The sequence below is a fragment of the Bolinopsis microptera genome, chromosome 8 (assembly GCF_026151205.1).
Source record: "Bolinopsis microptera isolate Bmic1 chromosome 8, MBARI_Bmic_1.0, whole genome shotgun sequence".
Classification (NCBI taxonomy): Eukaryota; Metazoa; Ctenophora; class Tentaculata; order Lobata; family Bolinopsidae; genus Bolinopsis; species Bolinopsis microptera.
This window is the reverse complement of record NC_087079.1, coordinates 15,951,074-15,960,372: the sequence shown is the minus strand read 5'-3', so window position 1 is coordinate 15,960,372 and position 9,299 is coordinate 15,951,074. Positions and strand designations below refer to the sequence as shown.

Here is a 9,299-nt window from a genome sequence, read left to right as displayed (position 1 = left end):
AATTGTTTGTAGCAGCATTTGGACCTGTTTGATATGAATTAGATTACATTTCATGTAAATCGAGGGACTTGTTTAAGTACTAGTTTGGCTTTTTTGTATGATGTTCTCTAGATGGTCTGATATAGAAGATATCTAGTTGTCAGCAGCATAAAGTACAAATTTATTCTCACTGTCTGAAAAGCAGTTTAATATATCGTTCATTACAATAGGATGAGTACGGCCCTAGAATTGGACCCTTGTGGTACTCCAAATTTACGTTCCATTGTTTTCTGATGGTACATAGTGCATACATTCTTACTGACACTTTATGTTAGTCACAAATAGTTTTTAGTAAGGTAGAGCTGTGCCCTAATACCGTGGAATTTAATTTGCATTAAAAGATCTATCGTGATCAAGGGTGTCAGAAGGCTTTGTCGAGTCAAATGAATATCCAAACGTAGGACATGTTTATTGCTTGCAGAGGACTTAGTAACGGGTTATGATTGTGTAGAGCTTGGCGTGGTTGAATTGGCTTTCTTAATCCACAACTGTGGTTGTTAGTTACCACCTTTTAGATGTGAAGAAATTATAGAGGGTTTATATAATTATCCTGCTCGAAGATCTTTCCAAATAAAGTATAATATGTTACAGGCGATAATTTCAATGCATTCTTTATTGTCTTTCTAGGTATAATTGAATAACTTTTACCAGTTTTAAAATACTTGGGAAATGACCACTTTGTATAAATGTGGTTGTAAAGCCTAGCCAAATTTATCTGCAATGAGTTTTGACGGTTTTCTTTCAACAACTACAGTAATGTCAATGGCCTTTCCATTTTGAAAACATCTGGATCACCTCATATATAATTTTCTTTGCATTAGTTTTCTTACAGGTCATTATGTAGTCAGATTACCGATATTAGAAATAAACTGAGAAATTTTCTACTGGTTCCAGTGGAAATACTATTGTTTGACAGTACTTTTTTATGAGAATACTTGCAAGAGATGTACAAATATTCCAGAATTTTGTTAGCACAATTATTGTTCTGCACGTACTCTATGGCCCATCTATGACAAAATCGTCTTTACATCTAGATATATTTTTTGCCACGAGTTCATTTATAATTTCCCACGGTCTTTGTTGAGTTCAATAGCTGTACTCTAGATATGTTTTGAGTATAGCACATGCCTTTGCCATTTAATTGAGCTCTTGAGAAAAACTGTCGAATTATTGTTGTATATGTCGGCTTGTTTGGATCCCAATCAGGTTGTATTAATGTAAAGTCTTCTTCACTTCGAAATACAACACTAGCTTTCTTGTCGATGGAGTTTAAGAAGGCCTGGGTGGAGCAAGTGGTTATGTGTTACGTTTCGTTGGTTAAGGAGTTTAGAAGTTTGCAAGTCATTTCTATCTTTTTTGAAATAACTGCACGATAGAGTCAAATGTGTTACAGCTGTTGGTGGATTCTATCTATTCGTTTTCATATTTCAGACAGAGCTTCTCTAAGTTAGCATTCAACTATAGTCGTAGTGTATAGTCATTTTTGTCTGATGAATAGGTGTTGGCACAGAGTCAGGGGAAAGTTTCAATAGATGTGAATATAGGGGGATGGTTGGAGATTTGTCTGATAGAGCTCTTATCGCTCCAAAATGAAAGAAAAATAACTGAGTACGCCCAAAAATAAAATTGGATTACTCAAGTACACTCCAATAAATACGAGAAATCCCCGGGTACGCTCCACTATAAAGAAGAGAACTTATTTGGTTCGTTCCAAAAGATGAGAAATATTCGGGAGAGCTCTGGCTACAAATTCAAATCATTAAAGTTCTCGCTTGTAACATTCGGGAGAGCTCTGTTCTCACTTTCAAGGAGAAATTATTGTAAAAGTTAAAGTCATTAAGAAGTCAACTCAGGAATATATAGCCTGGCACGAAAACAAGCTTAACTATATCCAAATCCTGCTCGTCAAACGAGCTTTAATCAGTAAGAGATATTTATCTCGTAAGAAATTCTCCGAAACTGTAGGTCAAGAAATATGCCAGCTATTTGAATGACAATTTGAATTGTTGCTCGCACGAAGCATGTTATCTCTGTTGTTCATGAAGCAGGGAGACGCGGCTTAATACGGGCCTTGTCAACGAGAGATCCTGTCAATAAGTTCGTAACATCGAGCGACACGTAAATGATAAATATACCACAAATTCTTGGCATAAACACACGTTATATAACACACGTTACAAAAGCATAGACCTCTTCGATTTAGAAATATAATTATAGTATTTATGTATCTAAATGTAAAGTATGGCTATTCACTTGGAAATTATAGGGCTGTGAAGCCCAAATTTTCAGGTCGTATTCCCGATCAATTTGGATAGAGTTGTACGACATCAGACATCAACAAAATGGTGGTTTCAACCATCATGGTTTACGAGAAAATCGCAAGTTTAGTTCTATTGGTTGATTGTGTTGCTGGATAGCCGGATAGCGTTACCACCCTGGCAGCTGACATGGCACATGACCTCGTGTTGATGTTGTCTGCACGTGGGTTAAGCGGACCAGGATAATCGAATGCTTGTTTATGGTTCCTAGATATAAGAATAATATTTCAGAACCAGTCCGTCCCGTTAGCGGTCTTGCAATCACAGTGCTGGCAAGCACGACCGGTGCATTTATTGTGGGTATACTATGTACCCCCTTTACTATTATACCACATTTACTATTATACCCCCTTTACTATTATACCCCCTTTGGTACACGTTACAAGCCTCTTTCGTGCACGCGAAGCGTGCACTCCGGCCGGAGGCGGCGGCCGAAGGCCGCCGCCTCCGGCAGGAGTTTTTCAGGCATTAAGACTCATCGGAAGTCGTTCAGCAGATTTATTTTTAGTTCAAAACATTCTAATTTGATGTCAAAGATGACAGGAATAAAAAATAGTTATGTTGAGATTTTCAAGAAATTTGCATAAAATACTCGCCAGCACTGTTATACGAAATTCGGTAAAAAACCCAAAATCGCCATATTCAGGTGCCTTAAAAACCATGTTAAAATCGAGTTAGAGATCTGAAATTTTTCAGGGCGTCTAGACGTTGACCAAATCGACTGCAAAAAAAGTTTCAGGTTTCAGGAACATCGGGAAGTGGGTTTTCTAGAACCCCTGTTTTACGACAGATTGTCGTGATATCTATATATATATATACAATATTCAAAACGGTTTGCCTGTCTTGATGTTTGGAATTGCCATATTTCTGAGTTAAAAGATCTAGGATTTCACCCCGTTTTAAAATAATTGTTTACAACTTAGAATTGTTAACAAATTGGTATACCTTCACGTATAATTACCATTTTTTCTTACTATTTTACAAAGTAAATAATTTTGAAAATAATTTTGAGAAACCATTAGGTGTAATGTCTATAAAATCTGAGTAATTTTATACCAGATTTTAGATCGAAATAAAAGTTTTCCTTGAAAGGTGTATTCGTCAGATTACCATTTTTTTTATAAATTATTTAAAAGCGTCAATTTGGTATTTTTTGTGTTGGATGCCTTGGGTTTGGAGATCAAATTTACTTTTTTTAAATTTCATTACTAAAAGTTCAAAAAAAAAGTTCAAGAGGGACACCCCATTGATTCAACCCTGAAAGCTGTTTTGTACCTTTTGCAAATATGGCGTTATGTTACAGTTTTAAAGTTTTGAAATTGTGCGTCCCTTACAATATTATAAACATATGCACAGGCATGCAAAGCACGACGATGCCATTATTGGTGGGGTGAATTTTGTCATCCGTGTTTACAATTTTTTCCCACTTTAATTATACCTTTATAATTTATGCCCTTTGGTAATCGTAAAGTGCTATTCGTCATGCGACCGTGCTTCCCTCAGCCAGGAAATGTGTCAAGAGAATTCGAAGGAACCCGCCTCCATAAAGGAAAGTTTTTCGACATTATAATCACCTGATTATATTAAAAAGAGATGTATTTTTACAAAACCATATCGGGAAGTTTGACGTCAAGTGCCAAGAATAAAAAATATATTATTGTTGACGTTTTAAGAAAATATACAAATAAAATCGGTCGCTGTTTTACATAAATTGATGTTAAAAAACCCAAAATACTCGCATAATTCAGTAATCACTTTCAAAAAACCCACCTTTTAAAATCGAGGTTAGAGAACGCAACCAAATTTTTCAGTGGCGTCTAACGTTGACATAAATCGACTGCAAAAAAAGCAGGTTTCAGGAACATCGTTGAGAATCGGTTTTAATAAACCTTTTGTTGACGAGCACTGAGTCGGATACTCTACCTATTATGGGTTTTCTATATACATATATATATATATTCAGGGATAGACGCTTTGCCAGTCAATTGTAGCCTGTATTTAATTGTCCATAGATTCAAAAGTATAAAAGATACAGCCATTTCCGACCACAGGTCTTGAAAATAATTGTTTACACTTTAGTTTACATTGTATAAACAAATTATTTGACGTCATGAACACCCCTTGATGACGTCATCAAGTTAACCGTTTTTAAAACTTGATTTTTGACAAAGTAATAACTTTTAAAACTAATTTTAAACCATTAAGGAGTAATTTTATTCAAAATCTGAAGTAATTTTTATCTCAGATAATTGTTCAAGCATTCTGAAAATCTACCGGAAAGTTTTTCTAGCTTGCTCCTTCATAAAGATATTCGTCATTGAAGTTTGTGCTTTTTTGAAGAATTATTTTATAAAAACGTCAATTTTGCGATTTAGTATTCTCTGGTGTTGGGCCATGCCTTGGGTTGTGGAGCTCAGTTCTGCTTTCTATAGGTATAAATTGTGCATTAGGCTAGTTTTAAAGTTAAAAATCGAAAAGTTGCACACGTGGGGACACGCCCAAATTGATAGAAAATTGCTAAAATCACTGAAAATTGCTGTTTTCGTCATTTTCTGTCAACTTTAGAGTGCCGTTGTGATTACAGTTCTTCTTGAAATACTTTGAAACTTTGCGTGCTTATCAAGCTATATATAAAACAAGTACATGCAAAAATTTACGGCGATTCAATATTGGATGCGCACGCAACGTCCGCTCAAAGTTTGCACGTGCGAAAGGTGAGAATTTTGCTCATTCGTGATTTCCAACAAATTCTGCTTTGCCACGACAGTTTAATGTCATTATAAATGAATTTAATGCCAACTTGAATGAGTAATAAGTGGCATATTCAGTCAGTGATCGACCGATATGCTTACCTAAACACAAGGAAATGTTTTTAAAGAAAAAATTTCGAAATTGTTGAAACTTCCTCCATATTAATGAAGATATCAGTTTATATTTCGACTTTATAAAGTACCCTGACATTATAATCAAAAAGAGATGATATTTGACCAAAACCCATAATCATGGGTAGAGTGGACCGCTGCCAGTGTCTCTCTTTCCCAAACAAAAGGAAATGATATTAATTTGATTGACCGTTCTCAAATGCAAAATGATACCGAGAATGAAATCGGTCGCTCGCTTTTCCCATTCATTTACAATTGTAATAGATTAAGAAGAACTACCCAAAGGCAGCTGTACTCGGCAATGAAGATTCAATAAACTTCAGCTAATTCAATAAGTAATAACTACCACCCTTACCCCGAAATACTAGGTATCGACCCGAACGCAACCCAAAGAGATTTTTACAGCATCTGATTGATGTACCTAATCAATCGAAACTTATTACAATTCGTAAGCCGTGAATGAATGGGAAAAGCGAGCGACCGATTTCATTCTCGGTATCATTTTGCATTTGAGAACGGTCAATCAAATTAATATCATTTCCTTTTGTTTGGGAAAGAGAGACACTGGCAGCGGTCCACTCTACCCATGATTATGGGTTTTGGTCAAATATACATATACATATATATTCAGGGATAGACGCTTTGCCAGTCAATTGTAGCCTGTATTTAATTGTCCATAGATTCAAAAGTATAAAAGATACAGCCATTTCCGACCACAGGTCTTGAAAATAATTGTTTACACTTTAGTTTACATTGTATAAACAAATTATTTGACGTCATGAACACCCCTTGATGACGTCATCAAGTTAACCGTTTTAAAAAGTTGATTTTTGACAAAGTAATAACTTTTAAAAATGATTTTACACCATTAAAAAGTAATTGTATTCAAAATCTGAGGAAATTTTATCTTAGATAATTGTTCAAGCATTCTGAAAATCTACCGGAAAGTTTTTCTAGCTTGCTCCTTCATAAAGATATTCGTCATTGAAGTTTGTGCTTTTTTGAAGAATTATTTTATAAAAACGTCAATTTTGCGATTTAGTATTCTCTGGTGTTGGGCCATGCCTTGGGTTGTGGAGCTCAGTTCTGCTTCCTATAGGTATAAATTGTGCATTAGGCTAGTTTTAAAGTTAAAAATCGAAAAGTTGCACACGTGGGGACACGCCCAAATTGATAGAAAATTGCTAAAATCACTGAAAATTGCTGTTTTCGTCATTTTCTGTCAACTTTAGAGTGCCGTTGTGATTACAGTTCTTCTTGAAATACTTTGAAACTTTGCGTGCTTATCAAGCTATATATAAAACAAGTACATGCAAAAATTTACGGCGATTCAATATTGGATGCGCACGCAACGTCCGCTCAAAGTTTGCACGTGCGAAAGGTGAGAATTTTGCTCATTCGTGATTTCCAACAAATTCTGCTTTGCCACGACAGTTTAATGTCATTATAAATGAATTTAATGCCAACTTGAATGAGTATTAAGTGGCATATTCAGTCAGTGATCAACCGATATGCTTACCTAAACACAAGGAAATGTTTTTAAAGGAAAAATTTCGAAATTGTTGAAACTTCCTCCTTATTAATGAAGATATCAGTTTATATTTCGACTTTATAAAGTACCTTGACATTATAATCAAAAAGAGATGATATTTGACCAAAACCCATAATCATGGGTAGAGTGGACCGCTGCCAGTGTCTCTCTTTCCCAAACAAAAAGAAATGATATTAATTTGATTGACCGTTCTCAAATGCAAAATGATACCGAGAATGGAATCGGTCGCTCGCTTTTCCCATTCATTTACAATTGTAATAGATTAAGAATAAGAAGAACTACCCAAAGGCAGCTGTACTCGGCAATAAAGATTCAATAAACTTCAGCTAATTCAATAAGTAATAACTACCACCCTTACCCCGAAATACTAGGTATCGACCCGAACGCAACCCAAAGAGATTTTTACAGCATCTGATTGATGTACCTAATCAATCGAAACTTATTACAATTCGTAAGCCGTGAATGAATGGGAAAAGCGAGCGACCTATTTCATTCTCGGTATCATTTTGCATTTGAGAACGGTCAATCAAATTAATATCATTTCTTTTTGTTTGGGAAAGAGAGACACTGGCAGCGGTCCACTCTACCCATGATTATGGGTTTTGGTCAAATAATTAGTCAAAAAGTCCGATTCAGTGCAGTTATTTTTATATCCGCACTGGGCACGATTTTTCTATAGAATTGCTTTACAAAAGTAGGGCTTTCAATTATGACATTTATTCGACGTTAGAATCCACAAATTGGGCAACTGGAGTGGAGCTCATTAGAGCAGGTCACATGGCTCATAGTTTATGCACGTGGGTACTTTTATCTTACCAGAGGCCTTCTCGACATAGCGATTGACCGTAAGAAAATCAGCTAACTCCTCTAAACGAACGTTTCGTATATGTCTTCACTCTTCATCGGTCGATTGAAAGATTGGATGAAAAGCTGTTTGAAAAGATCGATTGTATACGTATACAAAGTAGTAAGTAACAGTTCAGATCATGTCTCTAATTGGAAATGTGTCGTATTGAAATCAGATCACAATTTCGGACAGATGTCGTTTTTTTCTGGCAACAAGAGTCGCTGTCGAACAGATGTCGTGTTACCGAAAAGATCAATGCTATTTGAAAAGATCAATACCATTAACCATATAAGTGATAAAGGTTCTGGTTGGGGTTCAGGTTATGTTTGGGACAGGGTTTGAGTTCCGGTTAAGGCTCTTGGTACGGCGACGTACAAACCAAACAACTGGTAAACCAAACAGCTGACGACGATTAACACATGTTTATTGAAAGCTTCTACAAGTTAAACCATCGTATTTCTTATATGTTTCTAACCCAACTCCATTCAACTGGTATAGTCCTTTAGAAAGAAATAGGGAGACCGTACCAACGCAAATATACCAGGAGTGACCAAATCGAGAAACTTTGCTTGCGGACGACAAAGGAACCATGTAAAGTGGGTGCCTGACAACTCTCTCCCCCTGACCACCACTTACACCATTACTTTTGATATTTTCGGGATCAAACTTCAAAGTCTCTAATTCCCATACGATAAAGGTCTGTACTAGCTACCAATCTAGAGGGGGTAAAAATAACGTGAGCATAAAAATACCATTAAAAAGGAAAATAATTCCATTAAGAGGTGACAAGTGCACTAGATGACGTCATGATATCACGTGACGGGTATTTTTAGAGCCTAATGGAAGTAAACAGTTGCTAAGTCATATCCATAATCAAGAAGAAGAGGAGCTTGACAAACGAATAATGACGCAGCGCGGGGCCAATAAAACCACAAGGGTTGCGATGCTCCCCTCCACTATCGGCATCAATCAGCAAATTATAATACATCTAATACTGATCACTGTTGGTGCTATGGATATAATAAGGAGCCAATATTACAATATTCTATGCTACTCTAGATACAATAACAAACTTACGATGTAACAATAAAACAGCAGATTTATTGCAGCTATCAGACAATCTCCACCATCACGTGACTATGAGAACTCATCATATGAGACTACTAGTACTACCAGTTTTAATACTTTAAACACTACTATATAACAAATAATTTGAGAATATGAGTATGACGTAGAAATGTCGATACGTTATTCAGCTATTTGTTTCCATTAGAATCTGTCTTCACTCTTCACTGAGTCTATTCAGAAACAATCAGAAATTTCAATAAAAGAACTATCAAAATGAGACTCAATAACACTACACGAATCCACCAGATTAATAGTAGTAGTACTACGTTAGAGAAGAGACTCAGCTCGGTTCATCCGGAGCTTCTTTATTTTACTTTTCACTCGCTGCTGAGGAGAGGCGTATACCAGATACAAGATGCTAGGAGCTGTCAAACTATCATTAGTGATACAAATATTCATTGGTTACTACTTGCACTGGTTAGCATTGGTAAGCATTGGTTAGCATTGGTTAGCATTGGTTAGCATTGGTAAGCATTGGTTAGCGCCTTCAGCACTACGATGAGAGGCAGTTCACTCGTTCAGCCTCCTCTACC

The 9,299-nt window shown here is 36.1% G+C and overlaps 1 protein-coding gene across 1 annotated transcript in view; it reads left to right on the top strand.

The window, feature by feature from the left end:
• Window positions 1-8,829: 8,829 nt before the first annotated feature.
• The window catches only part of LOC134820230 (uncharacterized), a 38,801-nt gene continuing 38,331 nt past the window's right edge, over window positions 8,830-9,299 (top strand). Inside the window, exon 1 of the mRNA XM_063830453.1 lies at window positions 8,830-8,855. The gene's annotated coding sequence lies outside the window, so the exon portion shown is untranslated. The remainder of the gene's footprint in view (window positions 8,856-9,299) is intronic.